The sequence below is a fragment of the Pogona vitticeps genome, chromosome 4, assembly GCF_051106095.1.
Source record: "Pogona vitticeps strain Pit_001003342236 chromosome 4, PviZW2.1, whole genome shotgun sequence".
NCBI lineage: Eukaryota > Metazoa > Chordata > Lepidosauria > Squamata > Agamidae > Pogona > Pogona vitticeps.
Genome location: NC_135786.1, coordinates 171,721,458 through 171,742,888, shown reverse-complemented (window position 1 = coordinate 171,742,888; position 21,431 = coordinate 171,721,458). Strand labels below are relative to the sequence as shown.

At 39.6% G+C, this 21,431-nt stretch overlaps 1 long non-coding RNA gene across 1 annotated transcript in view; it reads left to right on the top strand.

Moving 5' to 3' along the window:
* Positions 1 to 21,097, top strand: part of LOC140706385 (uncharacterized) — a 100,537-nt gene extending 79,440 nt beyond the window's left edge. The window contains exon 4 of the long non-coding RNA XR_012086025.2: positions 20,796 to 21,097. This is a non-coding gene — a long non-coding RNA (uncharacterized LOC140706385). The remainder of the gene's footprint in view (positions 1 to 20,795) is intronic.
* Positions 21,098 to 21,431: the final 334 nt, after the last annotated feature.

The following is a 21,431-nucleotide window of genomic DNA, read 5'->3' as shown; positions in this document are numbered from 1 at the left end:
TTCTCCCACCAAGCATGCAACCTAAAAATCAATTCAATGCACATCTATTGAGACATAAGCCCCTGTGGGGAAAAAATGTCCACATCTATGAAACAAGATATTTAAAGAATGGCGTATTTACATTTTTATATTCCCACTTTAAAAGCAGAATTTTGAACCTTTTAATGTCTTTACGTGTCCCTTATCTCCTGTTACTATTGGAGATGTGGACTGTTCTGCCCACTTGAGAGATGGAGAGAACCTCTGCCCTGTTCCCAATTTGTATCTCAGTTTGACTCCTGGGGCCCTTGCCGTACAACTAATTGGTGCAGCGGTGGGGGTAGGGTACTCAGCCTGATAGAGATGGTTGCACGTGGCTTGTGGGGCACAGCTTATGTGCATCCCTGAAATAAAATTCAAACAAACATGGCAACAACATGAGGAAAAAAGCAGTGGTTACTTGAACACTTCCCAATACACTTTGCATTGGAACTTGCCTCCTTGAAGCTTTTTCATCAGACCATAGGGTGAGTAAAAAGGTTTATTGGGGACAAAATAAAACTATATGTGCAGCATATTTCATGGAGGATTGCATTGCTGGAAGTGGCTTGTACTTAAATGATTGAGGCAGTGATCAGATACACAGATTCACCAATTGACCTTAATAGTACTTACTTCTTTCTAGATATGCATAGGATTGTGTTCTTAATCACTAATAATTGGCTTGTTTTCATAGTTGAGATTATCCCCTTACGACATTATAATTATTCCAAATCAATCATAGGCAAAGAATTTCAGGGTATTTGACCTATATCTCCTTTGGTAGTGCTTTGAATGAGGCACTGGTCATCGGTAGTTTCCTGAAAAAGCTGTTGTCTGTGTTCATTTTATTTCTTTATTTTTAAAAACAAGGCTGCTATGGTTACATGACTGCAAGGTGGGGAAATTAAATATAATGCAGAAAACTTATAGATATGGTTTCTGGTATCTGGAAATTTGGAAAATCAAGTGAAGTGGATCAAGCCATTACATATCTTCTGGCCAGTCCTATAGCTACTGAAACAACTTTACAAACTTTCATCACTTCTTAGTTAAAGAGAATATGTAAGGGGATTTGCAGGACCAGTATCATTTTGGCTGCTTTTTGGCATAGCTTACAGCAGCGCCAGAACTTTAAAAAAAAAGTGGCATGTAAGCTAATAAAAGTTATGTGGGGCCAATTCTCATTATAAACTCCTGAAGGATATCGGGTGGCCTAGCCACACTGGAGGGTTTGAAGAAATTGCCACGTTAGTTTGTGCAAGCATACAAGACAAGGCAAGAGGAAAAAACCCCACAAGTGACAAAAATGTTCTGACAACTTAAAGACAAACTGCAATATTTTAATTTTGTGGATCAAGTCTCCGGGTAGTGGTAGTGGACTTGGTCCACAAAATACAAAATATATTGAAAATACAAAATACATTGAAATACAGTTAGTCTTTAAGGTGCCATGATCTTTTTGTCTCTCTCTCCCTCTCTCTTTTTTCTGATATGCTTGCCACACAGTGAATGTGTTGCATGACTTGTTCACTGTGTTCTTAGAGATAAAGTTTGCAAACTCAGGGTAAATTGTGGATGAATTACCTGGCATAAATTATGGGTCTTACCACTATTCCTCGTTACTTGCCCAGGTTCAAAAAGCATTTCACCACAAGGTAGCCAAATGAAGGCAAGATGACAAAATGTGTTCACATTCTGACATAGTTCAGTGCCATAGATAATAATATTTGATTTAGTAACAGTAGTACTTTGCTCAAGAGTATCTTAACAGGTTCTACAAAATATTCAGAGGAGACCTTGAGTAAGCATTCCTTCCTTATTCATTATTCCTTACTCTGCAGCATCCCTTTTAAAAATCATTGTGGCAACCACAATGTTATTATTTTACTGGTACTAAGAAAAACTGCTTCCGATATTCTGAAGTGTGAAGGGGAAATATATTTGTTTATATCAGCCCTGGTATTTTTAGTTTGCAAATGAATTTATGGTGTGAGAAAAATCTCCCCTCCTCTTACAGTTAAGGTATTAAAGAACACCCCATCTTCCGGTTTTTCTCAGCTTAATGGTAGCTTGTCTCTCTTCCCTATAACGAATCCGAGTCTGCTACCAGCCAGGAAGGGTTTCAGGCAAAGCTGGTTTGTGTTCAACATTCAGATCTTAAAGGGCAGTGGAAAACTCCATATTCTCTCAGCAGGCGAGCAGAAACTCAGTGTAGGTGTAAATCTCTGGCAGCTGACTGTTGGAGTCCACAAGCTGTAGCTTGTAAATAATTCACTTAGGCAAAGGGGAGGGGGGAATCTGCATATGAGTATGAAATGCCATTTATAACTCATGGGATATTGGCTTAGCTAAGGAGAACTTTCCCATCCCTTCAACTCATTGCATACCACTAAAAAGGAAAGCAGGAAGGAGGGGCTGCAGAGAATGAAGGATACAATCTTTATTCCTGCCTGTTTTATAGAACGATGCTTCAAATATGAAAGATGATTATGCTGCTGACAGTGGGAAGGGAAGTTAGATTCTTGACTCTTCTTGCCCTGTAAAAACCAGAGATAAATTTAACTGGCATAATTAACTTTCATGTACCTCACTGTCTGCTCACATTTTCTGACTCCTATATATGTACATCACATGGTAGTCCTACTGTTTACAACTTTTGGCTTCACGTGTGAACTACCTCCAATAATTAAAAAGAGGAGTTCATGTGTTCCTTGATTAATGGCAACTTTTCCACTCAGGCAACCTACTGTTTTTGGCATAGCCATCAAACACTGAACAGAATTCTAGAGAGGTTAAAGTGCCAATATATCAAGAAACCTAAAACACTTTGGCATGACCGAGAGATAGATAACCAGATTAGCATCTCTGTCCTCTTCTCCTGTAGCCTTACTAAAGAGCTATTTGTTGATCTGAGGATCGCTGCTCTCAGGCTTTGCTTCCTCCTCCTTTTCTGAAGTCAGTGTAGTGGCTGCTATATGCGCCAGAGAGAGGTAGCACATGCAGCCTCTTCTGTAATTGCATACTGGAATTCATGGCTTTAGGGGTCTCTGGAATCAACTTTAGGATTCTTTCTTCCTGAACTACCTCTGAAAGGATTTTCTGAAGCATTGAATGTAGGTTTTCTATTTTTTCTAATAGGAATTTGTGGAACAGTTATGCCTGCTTGATAGCCACAAGCTCTACATGAGTCTGCTGCCCTCCTCTAGCATAAATAGCAAATATTGTTACAACTTGTATATAAAAGGGGTCTCTATATAGGAAGGGATATGGGAGCTGTGTGAATGTTGGAGTTTTTCAGTCTCGCATGCTGCCTCTAGTAGGTGTGATTGGGAGATACCTTTCTGGGCTGGGATGACTGTCAATTTACCTAGCATCAACCAATGGTTCTCTCTGAATTCAAAGAAAGCCCTGCCTCTCTGCTCTGAATTTCCCCTCTGTCACTAGTCCATTAGAAGCAGTAGTCTGTTGAGGCCTGTTGAAGCAGCCAGACATATTTTGTTAGTTTGGAAAATAGTTTTTATTCTTTCTGCTTCACATATCTCAATGTGAGTTATTGAGGCTGTGTGTAGCGGATAGCCCAGACATCATCTGTCCGTCACTGTGGACCCTTGACGGGAGAGCCAATAGAGAGACCGGAAGGCGGGGGCCAGAGGAGTTTGGGCAGAAGGAGAGAGAAGACTGGAAAGAGAGTTAGAGAGCTGGAGGCTTGGGAATGGGACCAGGAGGGTCAGAGATTGATAGAGAGAGTTAAAAGAGTGATTTGAATGAACCAAACCTAGTTTAATATATGTGAATAACCCCACCCTGTTCAATAAACTGATTGTGTTTGGCAGCATAAGTGTCCAGTACTTAATTGATGTTAAAGAAATAACATCTGGTGGCAGTGTGAAGAGGAGGAAGGAGTGCAAGCCTTTGTGAGGACGAAATAAAACAGGGGCCTCAAGGGTGAGTGCCACACTGTAAATGCCAGTTGATTTAAAAAGTGGTGGTCTACTTTGAGGAGCTTGAACCTGTTCTGCTTTGTGAATCCCTGCATTTCTGCTGCACAGCTACATAAATTAAACCAAAAATTAAAAACTCTGCAACAAATTTCCCCATGTATATTTATGTGAAACTGTATCCAGAATGTCCAAAATTAAGGGGTGTGCATGCATCTGCTACTGGAGAAGTCTATGTACATGTATCTCTAAGAGGTACAATTGCATGTGCATGCATATCCGTGCCAAACAATCACGTGTCAGAGTTGGGGCACTGCAGGACCACAAATATTTTTGGGATACTGAACTTTGCAGGAAGATGCAGTGGTGCAGTCAAGTTGTCATTTTCTTCACACAAACCCTGTTAACAAAAAGCAAACTGAAACATAATGAAAAGCTGTTCTCTGGTCTGTTGTTTTCTGTGAGTTTTTTGAATTGTATTCGCAAAGGCTTTCACGGCCAGACTGTAATGGTTGTTGTGGGTTTTTCGGGCTCTTTGGCCTTGTTCTGAAGGTTGGCCGGCATCTTCAGAGGACAGCACTCTGAAGATGCCTGCCACAGAGACTGGCGAAACGTTAGGAAGAAGAACCTTCAGAACACGGCCAAAGAGCCCGAAAAACCCACAACAACCATTCTATGAATTGTACCTTGCTGTGGCCATTAATAGGAAGGAAGGAAGGAAGGAAGGAAGGAAGGAAGGAAGGAAGGAAGGAAGGAAGGAAGGAAGGAAGGAAGGAAGGAAGGAAGGAAGACTTTGTTCAGAAGTAGACTTTGAAATACTTGGTACTTCTTTTATCAAGAAAATAAGTAGAACAGTCTAATTTCATTAATTTTTCCTATCAGTTGGATGGTTTTCAGGAAGGAAATCAACATACATTTACTTACTTACTTACTTACTTACTTACTTACTTACTTACTTACTTACTTACTTACTTACTTACTTACTTACTTACTTACTTACTTTTTAAATTTTTTTAATTTAACTTGTATGCCGCCCACACTACCCAAAGGTCTCTGGGCAGCTTACAACATTTAAAATACAATAAAAAGACAAAAGAATTAAAATGCAATTAGAGTTTGGTTTGACAGCAAAGGAGCTGCTCTGCTCCTTGCACTCCCTTTCTTTTGCTGTTAAGCAGCTCAGCATTTACACAGTGTTATAGCACAGGTGAGGATTCAAACACCAGAGTACATTAATTCTGTTTTAATTCTGGACAAACAGAAAAAGGAGATATTTCCTTTCCCCTCGGCTCTGTTAATCAGCAGCTCCCTTTCGTCTGAAGAGCTGCTTTTTTTCTCTTTGCATTTCAGCCTGTACTATTGCCAGCTTTTTTTGGGTTCATTTCTCCTTAATGTCTTCTAGGTTGAGGGTTGTTAGACAGATGATGCAGTATAATTCATTATGAAACAATTGCCAGGAAGCTCTGGCCACTTGTCCAGGGAAAGGTCCTAACCAGTTGTCTCTTGCAGGAGAATGATTTTAAACTCTAGAGACAGATAAACTACATTGCAGTGATGCCACAAGCTGAATTTACTGCTTACCCGTGATTGCCAGTAAATACAGAAGTTTCATCTCCACATTTGGGATCTGAATTATCCTGGATCCTCAGCAGGGCAAAACTGGCCTGCTTTCAGATACAAAAATCACTAGAATCTAATTGTATTTATTGTGAAGTTCAAGATCTAGGACCCCCTATTTATGATTTTAAAACTGGTGAACCTTAAGGCATGCCAGTGGACATTTTAAAAGATATTTTGGATGTGTGCAGATTGCCTTCTTGCAGTCCTGATTAGGAACGTACAAGGAATAAACTCTGGCAGATCTTTATTTGTGTCCTTCCTCAGCAAAGTGGTTGAGAGGGTGGTGGCAGACCAGCTTCAGGCGCTCTTAGACGAAACCAATGCTCTAGACCCATTTCAGTCGGGCTTTAGGCCGTGCTATGGTACAGAGACGGCACTGGTCGCACTGCTGGATGACCTGTTGAGGGAGGCCGATGGGGGCAATGTGTCCTTGTTGGTCCTCCTCGACATCTCAGCTGCCTTTGATACCGTCGACCACGGTATCCTCCTGGGGAGGCTCTACGAGTTGGGAGTTGGTGGCCTGGCACTTGCCTGGCTCCCCTCCTTCCTGGAGGACCGCCCCCAGATAGGGCAGATTGGGGAGAATGTCTCGGCCCTGTGGGGTTCCACAGGGGTCGATCATCTCCCCAATGCTGTTTAACATCTTCATGAGGCCGCTGGGCGGGGTCATCAGAGGGTGTGGGGCATCGTGTCACCAGTATGCTGATGACACACAGCTCTACATCTCTTTTACTTCAACTTCAGTGGATGCCGTCCAGTCCCTCCAGCGCTGCCTGGACACCGTACTGGAATGGATGCAGTCAAATGGATTGAGGCTGAACCCGGACAAGACGGAGGTCTTGAGGGTGGGTGGCCCTCCCATCAGTGGCATAGGTGACTCCCTTTCTTCTGGAGGGACGACCCTTGCCACAAAGAGTGAGGTCCGCAGCTTGGGGATACATCTGGACCCGGCGCTAACCATGGAAACCCAGGTGGCGTCCGTGGTCCGTTCTGCCTATTTTCATCTATGGCGGATTGCCCAGCTGTGGCCATATCTTGAGTGGGGGGCCCTCACTACTCTAGTCCACGCGCTCGTAATCTCGAGACTAGACCATTGTAATGCACTCTACGTGGGGCTGCCTTTGAGGCTCATGCGGAAACTCCAGATGGTCCAGAATGCAGCAGCCAGGCTTATTAGTGGGGTGAGAAAACACCAACATATCTCCCCCACTCTGGCTGCGCTGCACTGGTTACCTATTCGTTTCCGCATTGACTTCAAAGTATTAATGATTACATATAAAGCCCTAAACGGTTTGGGACCTCAATATTTGGCAGATCGCCTCCTCCCACCCAGATCTACCCGAGTCACCCGACATAGCCAGCAGGGACGGCTGAGGGGACTGACGCTCAGGGAGGCCCGGAAGGAGAAAACAAGAAACCGGGCCTTCTCGGCGGTTGCCCCTCGGCTGTGGAACACACTCCCCACTGAAATCCGGCTGGCACCCTCGCTGGGGGTTTTCAAAAGCCAATTAAAAACGTGGTTGTTTAAACAGGCCTACCCCCCAGTCAATTAAGTCATTTTCCTTTTCTCTTTCTCCATCTTTTTTTTTTATACCACCATCTTGGAAACCTTTTGTTTAGTACTAATTTAGTATAAATGCATTTTATATGTTTTTTTAACTCGTTTTAACTGATGTAAGCCGCCCCGAGTAGACGTTGTCTAGAGGGGCGGGGTAAAAATCAAATAAATAAATAAATAAATAAATAAATAAATAAATAAATAAATTTATTTATTTATTTATTTATTTATTTATTTATTTATTTATTTATTTATTTATTTATTTATTTATTTGCAGCCTGAATAGGGCCCATCAGCACATATAAACGGGATACAGCTGTATCCCAACTCTCCTTATTAGAGGGGAAATTGTAGCCATATTGGACACAATCCTCTTACTATAGCTAACTGTGGTGTAGGGGAAAATTATGTCATCATCTGGCAGATTGGTACAAATTAGAGAGTCCCTGCTTCAATTGCTCAACTCCAGTTGTTTTAACTTCATCTCATTAGATAGAAGTGGTTTACAACCTAGAAGAAGAGCAGGGACTCATTAATTAGTGGCAATCTGTCACTTCTAGTATTTCATTTGCATGACACTGGCATAGGTCATAAACAAAGATTTATTAACTTGACTAGAAGCTTTAATATTTTTGGATGCTCCTGCTCCTTCACAAGAAGAGCCATGTTGGACTAATCTAATCCAACATTCTGCGCACAAAGTTGCCAGTCAGTTCTCTAATATGGCATGGGCCATGCATGGCCTTAATTTTTACTGATGCATCCAGCTCCAGCTATCTGCTCAACGGATTCTACTTCTGATTGTAGCAGGCTTCTGTTCTCATGATCATATGGGGCCACTGAGAATATAAGAGGGAAGAAGATGTATGTGTGAAGACATTGGGACCAGGGTCAGGTCATGGAGCTGAACACTTCCTATTGTTCCAAGAGCTACTAATAAGTCCCATTCATTTCAAGTTGGGTTTACCACTGGATTTAACTTGGTGTCTGAATAGAGTTTTAGTCAGTTTTGTGACATCATAGTTTTCTTTGTTTTCCTATCCTTAAAAATAGCATCCATAATGTGCTCTGAGCACCCATTTCTTTTGGGATAGACATCTTGACACCAGATCAGACTGTATCAAGACAAAGCATCAACGAATATTTAGTAAAGCAGTGATATGCGTTCTGCACCATCCCAGACGGCAATCTGGGAAATCTTGGACAACAACAACAGCAAAAACCATTTTAAAAAATGACATTCTCTTTCATCTTGCTACTGGAAAACATCTAATGTTGTGACTTTGTGTGAATAGTCAGTTCTTTGGAAGTAAATTATGATCAAAACCCAAAGCCAACCATAAATTAAATGTGCGTTTTTTCTCCTGCTTTGGTATACATGACTTTCCATTAAGCTAGCCTCATATAATATACCTCGGATGTGTTCAATAAAGCCCTGTAAATTATAGTAAGTATTTAAAATGGTAAATAGACATTGAAAAAGGCCACATTAGGATTAATGAATGAAGGGGTTGATACTGAAAATGCATGTGTAAATAAATAACAAGGCAAGTAAAATGACACACTCTTAGGTTAAGAGTTACAAGTAGGATAGGATGATAAATTGTAGGGCTTTTTGCCCGGGCTTCTCATTTTGGGTAAATGTCTCACAAAGACCTGGCAAACAAATCCCCCCCTTTTTCTTGCATGTATTCAGTTTATACTGTCAAATACAGACAAAAGCATACTGGTTAGAGATTGGAAGTAGGTAGATACAAGTAGTATAATTACCTATGACTAATTCACTTATAATAATGAACAGGTAACTAGTTGTTTTTAGGTATGGTGAGTAAGACCACAGTACTTAGGTGTAATAAGTATTCAAAGTATTTTAAAAGTGACTTTAAACATCATTTAAAGGCATTTTGACAAGAATTTTTCAGGTTTGGCGCCAATTCTTTTATTATTCCTAAATGACAAAGGGAAGCATTCTTTGGTTGTGCCTTTTGTATTTTTTATAAATATTTTCATGGTACAATATCAGAATGGGTCAGTAGAGAGAATCAAGAAACTATTTTCTCCTATTTCCTAGCCTATTGAGAACTATAACATAAGAACACTTCCAAGAAGTACAGAAAGAACCCTGCATCTTTGGGGATCAGTTCTGTGATCTACCATGGATGCCCGAACTGTGGATCCAAGGAAACCCATATACAACATATAAGAGACAAAGGCCACAAAAGGGTGTCCTTGTATGTAGGACTGTGGCAAACTGCGGATAAGTGAAACTGCAGATATTGATTCCGTGGATACATAAGTCCTACAGTACTGAATAACACGACAAATTCCTATGCCAGTAGTTTGTTGATGACATTATTTTGAACTTAATTTAGCTACATGATATGTGTGTGTCTGTGGTGGGGAGATCTGCCCTGTGCTTTTAGGGACAGGGTGAATTCGAAACTGAAATGAATGAATAAGTAAACTTTAGCTGGTGACATAAACATTACAAGTAAACAGTTGTTTCAGCACGCAGAGGGACCAAGACTTGACTTGCTGAACTCAGTGTTAATTGTGCATAATCCTTTTGGTTCATTAGTTTGGGTTTGACTGCTTTTGCCATTCCCCCTAGCAGCTCTTGGGGATTTTTTAAACAAGTTAACAGGATGCCATTTGTATGCACTGGTCACATGTCAGTCACATGACCAGACACACAACTAGACATATGATGGGCTCCTAATTAATTATGCAGCTTACCTCCCCAGTCTACACCATTTTATTTTTTATGGAATAAAATCTCAGTAGGAGTCTGGACTTTTAACAAAATAAATACCTGATTTGAGCAGGAGAATTTAAGTGTGGTTTCCACCATTCATGATAATAACACTTTAAAACTAAAGTAAAAGCTATAAAAGTTCAGTTCCAAAGATCTGCTGTGAGGTTCACTGGATGTGCACCAAGATGGCTGGTGTTACAGAATCACAGACTTTTAAAAAGAGCATTTTAAAAAATGCAGAAAAAAATAACCCCAATTAAATTTTCATGAACAGCATATACTTGAATGTTTACTCTTTCTTAGCTTTCACAGAAAAAGAAACAAAGAAAGAAAAAAAAAAGAAAATGAGAAAAAAAGGGGGAAATCCCTCCCTTCATTTTGATTTACACTTTGCCTCATCAGTGGAGGCTTGTTGTGCTTAGTTTTTCCAAGATGATTTTACAAACACATTAAAGTATTTATTAGTCTGTAAGATGCTGGAAAAGACCCTGATGTTGGGAAAGTGTGAAGGCAAGAGGATGACAGAAGACGAGATGGTTGGACAGTGTCATCAAAGCTACCAACATGAATCTGACCCAACTCCGGGAGGCAGTGGAAGACAGGAGGGCCTGCCGTGCTCTGGTCCATGGGGTCACGAATAGTTGGACACGGCTAAACAATGACAACAAGGTGCTACAGGATTCTTTATGTTTATCATCATATGCATGGGTCTGATGATGAGAGCAATTTACTTAGTATTGCCTTGACATCACTGGACATTGCTCAGCAGGTTCGGGATTCTGTACTACTGTACATGCATTATCTGAGCCAACCAATTTTTTTCCAGGTGAATTCAAAGCTCATTCCTGTTTTGCCTTATGGCAGCATGCCCTATAATTGCCATTCTCCTTCTGCTGAGTTTATAAATAACCAAATCTTTGGATGCCCCTGGAACAATTTGGGTAGAAGCTGTCTCAGTGGTTTAGGTATTCAGCTGAGGAGGCAGAGGTTGGAGTTCGATTCCCCACTGTGCCTCCCTGACTCAATAATCCATAGGGTCCCTTCCAGCTCTGCAATTCTAAGATAAGGTTATTATTAAAATAAAAGCAGATGAAATAAAAAAATTGAAACAGATGTAACATGAAGAATTAAATATGTGACCATCAGGACTAAGAAACATTTATATTATACATATATTTTACAGGAACTCCACTGTCCTAAACAAATTATTTAATTTCAGTAAGGTTTTCTTTCTGGCCCCAGTCTACAGATCCTCATGCTTATACTTGGGAGAGTCACTGTTTTGGATTACACATCCCAGAATTTACAACTAGCATGGCTGATTGTGACACTGTTTGAGGGATTCTGGGTAGAGATGGGCACAAATCAGAAAACTGTGATTTGTTTTGATTCATCATGATTATTTGTAGGTATATAACTCAGACATCTGAAACCCAAACTTCACCAGACATGGAGGGACTGTAGAGGACAGTCAGAGGAAGCTTTCCTGTGAATGTTGTGTCTCTAGGTGCTGGGGGGGGGCATTTCATAGCCAAACAAATCAATGAATCAAAATAACTAAACATACATTGATTCATGATTCGTGGGGGGCATTTATTCGTATGAATATGAATTGATGAATTAGCGATTTTTGAATGAATTTGGTGATTCATTTTTTAAATTCGTGCCCATCTCTAACTCCTCTGGGTCTTAACTTTTCCAAGATCTGCATGTGCCTGGAAAATAGATGATCAACACTGCCAAGGTTGATACTTTAATGCCCTTCATGTAAATGGACAAAATTATCTGCCTCTATTTTGAGTTCTCTTCTGATCCAGTAAATCTCTCTTACTGTACACAGCATTGGGCTCTGGATGCAGGCTTCCTATTTCTGTTCAGCAGTCATAAAGTATGTACATTTTTGTACATATACATATACATATACATATACATACATATATATATATATATATATATAATACACACACACACACACACACATATATATATATATATATACACACATACATATATATATATATATATATATACAGTGGTGCCTCGCTTAACGATTGCTTCGTACAACAAAAAATTCACTTAACGATGGCTTTTTCAGAGTGATCTTGTGCTTCACTTAACAATTTTCCCTATGGGCGATTTTCGCTTAACGATTTCTGGACCATGCTTCACTTAACGATGACAGTTTTAGGTCCCCTTGTTTCGCTTAACGTTTTTTTTTACAGCCCCTTTTTTGCTATTTTTAAAATATTCTAAAATGTTTAAAAAATGTTTAAAGTGCTTGGAATCATTAGTGCACCTAATAAAACCTTCGTTAACTTAATTTGGCTTTGTTCTGAGTCTTTTTGAATTTTTGTGAATTTTTTTCCCCCATTGAAATAGGCTTCAATGCATTTCAATGGGTTTCGCTTAATGTTTTTTCCTATGGGGATTTTCGCTTAAGGATGGTAATCCGTTCCAATTGGAACGGATTATCCGGTTTTCAATGCATCTCTATGGGAAATGGTGTTTCGCTTAACAATGTTTTCACATAGCGATTTTTTTTTTGGAACCAATTAAAATCGTTAAGCGAGGCACCACTGTATATATATATACACACATATACATACATACATATATATACATATATATACATATATACATATATATACATATATATACATATATATATATATATATATATATATATATATATATATATATACACACACACACACACACACATACATACATATATATATATACACACATATGTATACATACACACACATGTATGTATGTATGTATATGTATATGTATATGTATATGTATATGCATGTATATATATGTATATATATGTATATGTATAAAAATTTATATATATATATATATATACAAAGTATATATATGTATGTATATATATGTATATAGTATACATATGTATGTATATATATGTATATGTATGTGTATATGTATATGTACAAAAATGTACTGTATATATATACAAAGTGTTCCTAAAAAACTACTGAAAGGGCCAATTGTAAGCCAATCAGAAGAAACTTACAGAGGTGTGGGAGCCACGACTAAGAAGGCCCTCCTCTTTGTGTTTGCCATCTTTTATTAGTATTATTGTTGGAACCAGTGTCTGATTGTAGTGTATAGGCAGGATCTTTAAGGAAAACAGATCCCAAATTATATACCATGATATACTTCACAAGCATACATTGTCATCCAAAACAGATTAATGCGGAAGGTCACAGAAAAAACAAAAACATGTATAATATGTATATATTAAGGAAGTAATTAACTCATACATTTTATGGTGGATCCAGGCAAGACGGCTTTAAACACTCCCTATCTACCAAGAGAATATAGTGCACTATTCACTGTTTGACAGTTTATTGAATGGTGTCATGAGTTCAGCCAAAAAAGATCTGGAATCAGAGGGGTTAATTACAGCTGAGGAAAATGCTGGGCAATTACTATCACAGACAGCTGAATCACTGCCAGATTCTTCTCCCGCACTAGCCAGAGTGAGAGATAAGCTTTGGCAGAGACTCACAACATGGAGGTCTGAGGCTCGCATGAATGCTTCTCACAGGAACATCAGGTCAACCAGCCCTGAGTTTTAACAGGATGGAATGTTTCTAGGAATTAGATGATTGTTGCTGCTACATAATTTGTACCCAGAGGCTTGTAAGCAACAAGTCAATTCTCTGGCTCACGTCCACGCTCCTGCTTATCTTGAACCTTGCTCTCTTGACCCTTGGCTTTTGGACTCTGACTTCAGTTTGTGTTTTGGCTTTGACAATTTGGCATCTGTTTTGTCTCTCCTGGATTTCTGACCTTGGACTGGCTTATTGGACTTTTGCCTGTGGAATCCTCTAGGAAAGTGACAAATGGTGGAAATAAAAGGGTACAGCTCTGATTGGTTGCAGGTAAAAAGTATTGGCACAACATAAGAATATTTCTGCATTGGGTGACCTGGCTATGATCTGATGTCCACCTTCCCAGTCTGTTGCTGAGAAGCCAGGGGTTGGCAACCAGAGTTGAGTCTGTACTCCCTAGGTGCATGGCAGTGGGGTGGGGCGGTGAGACCCATTGGTACCAGCTGTGGGTCACTGTAGTAGTTCTCCTAAGCAGGGCTGATCCCTGTCAGTCCCCCACTCCTTGATCCCCATGGGAAGAGGATCAGCTGCCTGGGATAGGACCAAATGCCTGTCTCCCTTTCTGAGAATCTGCTCTTGTATGCAAAATTGCCCCTCAACTGCAAGCAAAAAAATTCCATGACAACACAGCAGTTATTATAATATCACAACAGATAATGCCTCACTCTCCAAGACTGTTGGAGAAGAGGCCAGAATGCTTCATATGTTCTCTCCTGACAGAATGGAGTGAAAACAGCTACACTCTGGTCTACTGGGGAATGAGCCATCCCCAGTTGATCAACCTTCTTGTCTTTCCCACTAAACCTCCAGGCATGCAAGGATGCCTGGGAAAGACAGCAGAAGATGTGTACTTGTTTTAGATTTATTATTGAGTCTGTCTTGATAAAACCTGAGCCACATTCCATCAACAAAGATAGTGGTGTTAATTTTAGTGCTTGCTGGAAGCCTTTGTTTTGTAAACTGAATACACTTGGCAGGTTGTCCTTATATAATGCTGGCCAATGTGGGGGACTGGTTCTTTAACGTTAATCTGCCTGAGTTTGGTCTGCATTTGTACCCAGCTAGTTCTGATTGTATCTGGAGGTATTTAAGGTTAGCTTTGCTTGAGTCAATATCTTTCCTTCCCTGATGAAGATGGCGTATGAATGGAAACCTGTGAGCTGTTTACAGAAAGTGTTTGTCATGAAAGACTGAAATCTCTTAACACAGAAGATGATGGTCAGCCTTCCTGTGTTCCAGGGCTTGATGGGCTGCAAGCAGGGCCCTTGGTACATTTGGGCAACTGGATGACTCTAGCTTGTCCTTGATAGAAGAATAATATTTGGGCCTGCTGATACGCTGGACTGAAGAATACAATCAATTGTTGCAATATTTTTGTTCCTTCATGAGATCTAAAAGGCTAGTACTTTTTTGCTGAACAGAAGCATTCGTAATCAGTCAGTCAGTCAGTCAGTCAATCAATCAATTAATCAATCAATTTGGTTTTGCACTGAAAATATTTTGAACAAAATACTTTTCTGAATTTTTTTTTGCAAACCTTTCACTAGAAAAGTGCTAGATTGGGGAAAATGCACAAAATTTTTCATCCTCCTCCTCTTATTTAAAATGAGAAAGCTTCCATTTTTTTTTAAAAAAATTTTCACTGTGTGAGCAAATAACTGGAGATTTACACCCATTGCCTCTATTGTTGATTCATTGTGGCTATGCAGGGTCACATCCTTGCCCTCCTGATAGACACATGTGACTCAATTACTGCAGTTAGACAAACAATTTATGTCCCCTAATGGGCATCTATGGCAGATCAGCTTTCCCCAGCAATTATAATGTTTTGTTTTGTTCTGTTTTGTTCCAGAGACATGCCATGGATGGCTTGCTTGAAGGGAGATGTCAGTTGTGCCAGCTCCAGAGCTGATCACACTGCTAATCCAAAGAACACTCAGAATTTGCTTTTCTTAATACAACTTGGCTGTGATGTGTGGAGAAACTGATAGATGATAGACAAGTTCATTAGACTGATTACATCAGATAGTTAAACAGACATACAGGTTGGTGAACCGAACAGCTTTTGCTGCCAGTAAACTAAAGACAGTCCAGACTCATGCTAGTACGCTTAGAGAGCTTCCTTTGGAACAAGCCTGGCACAAATGCACTTTTCCCCCTTTTGCCTTCAGGCAGTGTTAGTGTGGTACCCCTTCTCTATACCACCTTCTCCCTTCATCTGCTTTGTATTCTGGACGACATGGAATACTCTATAATGTACAGCACAGGTCTGGTTTGTTATACATATTTATTTATGCTGCTGCCATATTTAATTGCGCTGGGCACTGGCCAGAGCATGTAGCTTTATGTTCAGATTATCCCCACTGGAGAAGGAAGATATATCTGATTAGATGACCTACGTGTCCCTTCCAGGGCTCTGGATCTATGAAATAAGACTCCATTTCATGGGAAGTCAGCTTTATAACAATTCCAAAATAAAAACTTTCCTCCACAATATTCAGTTTATCCCACATCAAGCCACTGAGAAAACAAAAATCTTTTTTCTTCTTTCCATTTTGGAGACCAGTTTGTGTCCCTATACAAGACAATGGGAGGGAAAGGGATTTTTTAAAAAAATGGTCTGTGGCACTCTGAATAAGTTTGAATGGGAAGGTGTATTTTCTGGGCAAGGATAAATCTACTGGCTGTTTTGAAGGAAGGGCATAGCTGCAGTCATGGCCACCTAAATCTTTGCGAGGCCCGAGGGAAGGATTTAAGTTCAGGTCCCCTATTTGAGTAAATGCTAGGAAAAGATGGTAACATAAAGGTTAGTTGAAGATTATAAATAGGATAATAAATGGAGAAAGAAGGATTATGCTACCAGACTAGAAATCATTTGACAGAAGTCCTCATACGTTGGCAGTAATGTTTCTATACATCAATGAGTGATAACTTAGTCACCTTTATCTTATTTATTACAGACAGGTACACCACGATACCAAAAATAGGTTTTGAAAGTAATAACAATAATGCATGTATAAACACATTACTATCCTATCTTCTTATACAAGCTAAGATCCAAGCTCTGAAAAGTTGATTTTTCCCTTTCTTTCTTCCCTAGTGGCCATGCTAGCTAGGGTGCGCTCAGAATTGTAGTTCCAGCAAGTAACTTTTCTAAGATGTGTCTAAAAGACGCTAGCAGAATTAAACATACAGTTCAGTATCCTGTTGCACAGCTCCCTTGTGTGATGACAGATTGCAGCTGATCAAATACTTTTCCCCCCCTATTTTGGGGTGCACCTTCCTTTGTTTCATTGTATGTGGGTTGTGTGCATCTGGAAACAGAAAAAAGAAACATTTAATCAACAGTAATCTGCTGCTCATAATGATGTCATTCCCGTTGTACAGGCAAAACCACACAGTAAGATACTGGCCTCTGAAAGTTAAATACAACAATCAGTTTTTGTCATAAGTAGCAGCTAGACTACTGTAGTTCCATATATTTTCTAGGAAGTCTTTGTTATCTCCCAGAAGGTCAGTAGAAAGGAGGATGGGTTACTCTCCTGGAAAGAAAATTCTACAGCCTAAGAGCAATGACTAAGGAGGTACTCTCATATGTAGCCATACACTGAGTGTCAGAAGTCAGGAGGGTTGGGGGTAGTCTCAATTGAAATGATCAGGTCATTTTTAGAGCAGAAAAATACATTATAGATAACTGTTCTTTAGAATTGAAAGCATGTTACTTTTAGAGAAATATAATTCAGGTACACAATCATATTCAAGAAATCCAGCTTCAGAGGAATCCTGTTCTTGAGTCTTGAAGACTATTCAGAAAACAAAACAAAATTCCTTGTTTAATACACAATTGGTGTTTATGGGTTTTTCTCTTCTGTTGTGGTTATTTGTAACATCTGTTTCTGGCCTCAGTCAGAAAAGGTAGTTCTTCAAGTATCCTTTGCCCAAGTCATTCAATGAAAAAAAAAAAGCTGAATTTGGTCCAGGAACAATCTGGACATCACTGTGTCATGTATGACTGTAGTTAGAGCAGATTATTTCTAAGTAAGAGCATATTGGGTGTATAAACCAAAGTGGGAAAAAGACACTTCTTAGTACTATCAAGGAAGATCAAGCAAAAACTGCAAATCTGGGTATGGTCTCAAATTACAAACATGATCTTTATGGGAGAATTGTATGTCATCTGAAAAAAATTGGAACACAATCCTACAACAGCTGTTTTGCCAACGGACAACAGTACTTTCACTCTTGTTTGGATTTTATTTTTTTAGATTGTTTTGTTGTATCCAACCCTTCCCTGACTTTATACATACAAACTTTATAAACTTTGATGGAAAAGTCAGAAAAGAGTTGAGCATCATCTCCATGTTAGTGACAGGAGCTATACTTACCCAGTGGTTCCATGTTGGTATTAAACAGTATAGAGCACAAGAAGAATTCCTGTCAAATGATGTTGAGCAGCCTAGAACTCTCAGTGAACCTAGCAAGTGTGGTTCCCATGGAATTTTGGGAGTTATAGGCCACTGTCCTGTTCAGTATTGACATGACATGGCTATAATGATATGCGGGCTTAGCACCCAGTTACACACAACTGGCATCTTGTCAGACTGCCAGGGTAGCTTCTATACTTGGAGCTCAGGATGCAGGATACTAACCATGATAAAAAACATGTGGGAGGTAACATTTTCAATAATCTTTATCTTATCTGTTTCAGTCATCTCTTGATGGTGGGTAACCAGTGTGGTGTAGTAAATGGAGTAATGCACTAGGACTCAGGAGACCGGGGTATAATTCCCTTGCTTTGCTATTGAAACTCACTGGGGTGTCTGAAACTTCCTTAAATACCTCATTCAAATACCTTGAAAACCCTATTAAAGTTGCTATAAGCCAGTTCTACATTGATGATATATAAGAACAGCAAGAAATCTCTTGGTGCTATCTGTTTCTCTAAAGGATGACCCTGGGTGGATCATAAGCAAATGATCCGTGTGAAGGATCAAAAGTGTCTTCTGTTCCTTGGGCTATGGGTTCTCCTTGGATAAGGTGCAGCTTTGACTCTTACAAATTCTCTTATCTTCTTTTTCTGGCTTGTAACTGTGGTCGAAGATGAACATTTAAGGATGGCAATACAGTGCAGAGCTGCTTGCTTTATCTAACTATTGCTGATTGCTCCTCCTACTGCAAAAACTCTCTGTTCATTGGCAACAGTAGGCTCCGTAAGGCATGCCTCAATGAGCAAATGATTACACCCTCTCAAAAATATTGGTTCTCATTTTTTTTGAAATTACTCACAAACTATGGTTATAGTATTTAATATCGTCGTCGTTGTTTAGTCGTTTAGTCGTGTCCGACTCTTTGTGACCCCATGGACCAGAGCACGCCAGGCCCTCCTATCTTCCACTGCCTCCAGGAGTTGTGTCAATTTCATGTTGGTTGCTTCGATGACACTGTCCACCCATCTCATCCTCGGTCGTCCCCTTCTCCTCTTGCCATCACACTTTCCTAACATCAAGGTCTTTTCCAAGGAGTCTTCTCTTCTCATGAGATGGCCAAAGAATTGGAGCCTCAGCTTCAGGATCTGTCCTTCCAGTGAGCACTCAGGGTTGATTTCCTTTAGAATTGATAGGTTTGTTCTCCCTGCAATCCAAGGGACTCTCAAGAGCCTCCTCCAGCACCACAATTCAAAGGCATCAATTCTTCGGCAGTCTGCTTTCTTTATGGTCCAGCTCTCACTTCCATACATCACGACAGGAAAAACCATAGCTTTGACTATTCGGACTTTTGTTGGAAAGGTAATGTCTCTGCTTTTTAAGATGCTGTTGAGGTTTGTCGTTGCTTTCCTCCCAAGAAGCAGGTGTCTTTTAATTTTGTGGTTGCTGTCTCCATCTGCAGTGATCATGGAGCCCAAGAAAGTAAAATCTGTCACTGCCTCCATATCTTCCCCTTCAATTTCCCAGGAGGTGATGGGACCAGTGACCATGATCTTAGTTTTTTTGATGTTGAGTTTCAGGCCGTTTTTTGCACTCTCCTCTTTCACCCTCTTTAAGAGGTTCTTTAATTTCTCCTCACTTCCTGCCATCAGAGTGGTATCATCTGCATATCGAAGGTTGTTGATATTTCTTCTGGCAATCTTAATTCCGGCTTGGGATTCCTCCAGTCCAGCCTTCCTCATGATGTATTCTGCATATAAGTTAAATAAGCTGGGGGACAATATACAGCCTTGTCGTATTCCTTTCCCAGTTTTGAACCAATCCGTTGTTCCACATCCAGTTCTAACTGTTGCTTCCTGTCCCACATATAGGTTTCTCAGGAGATGGATAAGGTGGTCAAGCAAGCCCATTTCTTTTAGGACTTCCCATAGTTTGCTGTGGTCAACACAGTCAAAGGCTTTTGCATAGTCAATGAAGCTGAAGTAGATATTTTTCTGGAACTCTCTGGATATATATGAATATATATGACATATATGAATATAAATGTTCTTAATTGCAATATAAAAATGTTTTTAAGCAAAGAGATTTAGATATTACAGCTCAGGTGGACCTAGCTGCACTAGCACCTGTAAAATCTATGAAATGGCTGGCTGGGGCTGAAGCCCAGTTTCAGGATGAAAAACATGTCCTTTACGATGAAAAGAGACTTGCGTGTGGCCTTTACACAACTTTGTTTTGAACAAATGGATACAATGATGCAGAGGGGTCATTTTTGGGTCATACCTGTACAAAATAGACATTGCCCCTGTGGGAATGATAAAATAGAAGATCTTGCCCACTATTTGCTGCACTGTCAGTTATATGCTAATATTAGAAAACATTACTTTGCCCCACTCTTTAATAGGATGAGGACATGGGATGACGAGAGGAAAATGTACGACTTGTTGTGTGGCTCCAGCACGTTCATAGCACAAAGGGTTGCTCTTTATGCGGTCAAGGCAGTTCCCCTTAGAAAGAAAGAGGATGAAAAGAAATGTGTGGTTTTATAAATTATATAGCAGAGTTCTATAAGGATTTTAAAGCAAGGTTTTATGGGATTAACTGTAATTTATTTTAGATTGAGGACCTGACTGACATAATTCTGAGTATTTGGTTTATATATGAGACACATATGATCCAATTTTCTTTTTTCATGTAAGAGCCGATCCTTTGTGAGTTTATAAAATTCAATAATGTTATTATATATGGTGAATGATTGATGAAATGGTCTGTAGACTTCTTCAGTAAAATTTGACTGACTGACTGACTGACTGACAGTACCCTAATGCCTTGCAGCTCCCATGGAACTTGGAAAGTGCTACCTATGTCTTTCTTCTTCATTTCTAATGGACATTGCTGCAGAGAGTATCTTCCCAAGGTATATGTATGTATATTAAAACTTCTCTGAGGACTTGGTTTCCTTTCCTTTCCTTTTTTGGCTAAAGCTACAAGAATTCTAGCTGAGGGAATTCCTGGTGAATCCTGGTAGCTGCAGTGAAAAACTTTCTGCAACCTGCCATACAGAATTTTTGTGAAGGAGAGTGATGTTTGCCACCTTGAGCTCAATGAAGGAATGCAATAAATAAACAAAAATAAAACTCCCACACTACTATATGGGGATTAAATTAGATGCTTATAAATGTAGTGCACACATGTCATGCATAAATGAAATAAACGTTTATCTGAACTATTTGTAATTATAGTCAGTAAAGCAAAGCCTGACAATTCATTTTTTTAAGATAGGCAAATGTCTAATGAACAAATCCTCACCATTTTAAATATAGTACAATGCCCATTAAGTGGAGTTACAGGAAATTCTTCATAGTTTAATGTTGTTTTTATTTGATGTCAGATTATGTGGTTATGCAGTGGATTGTGGAACTTCTGCTTGCAAAAGGTTGCACCAAACATTTGTACTTTTCCAAGATAAGA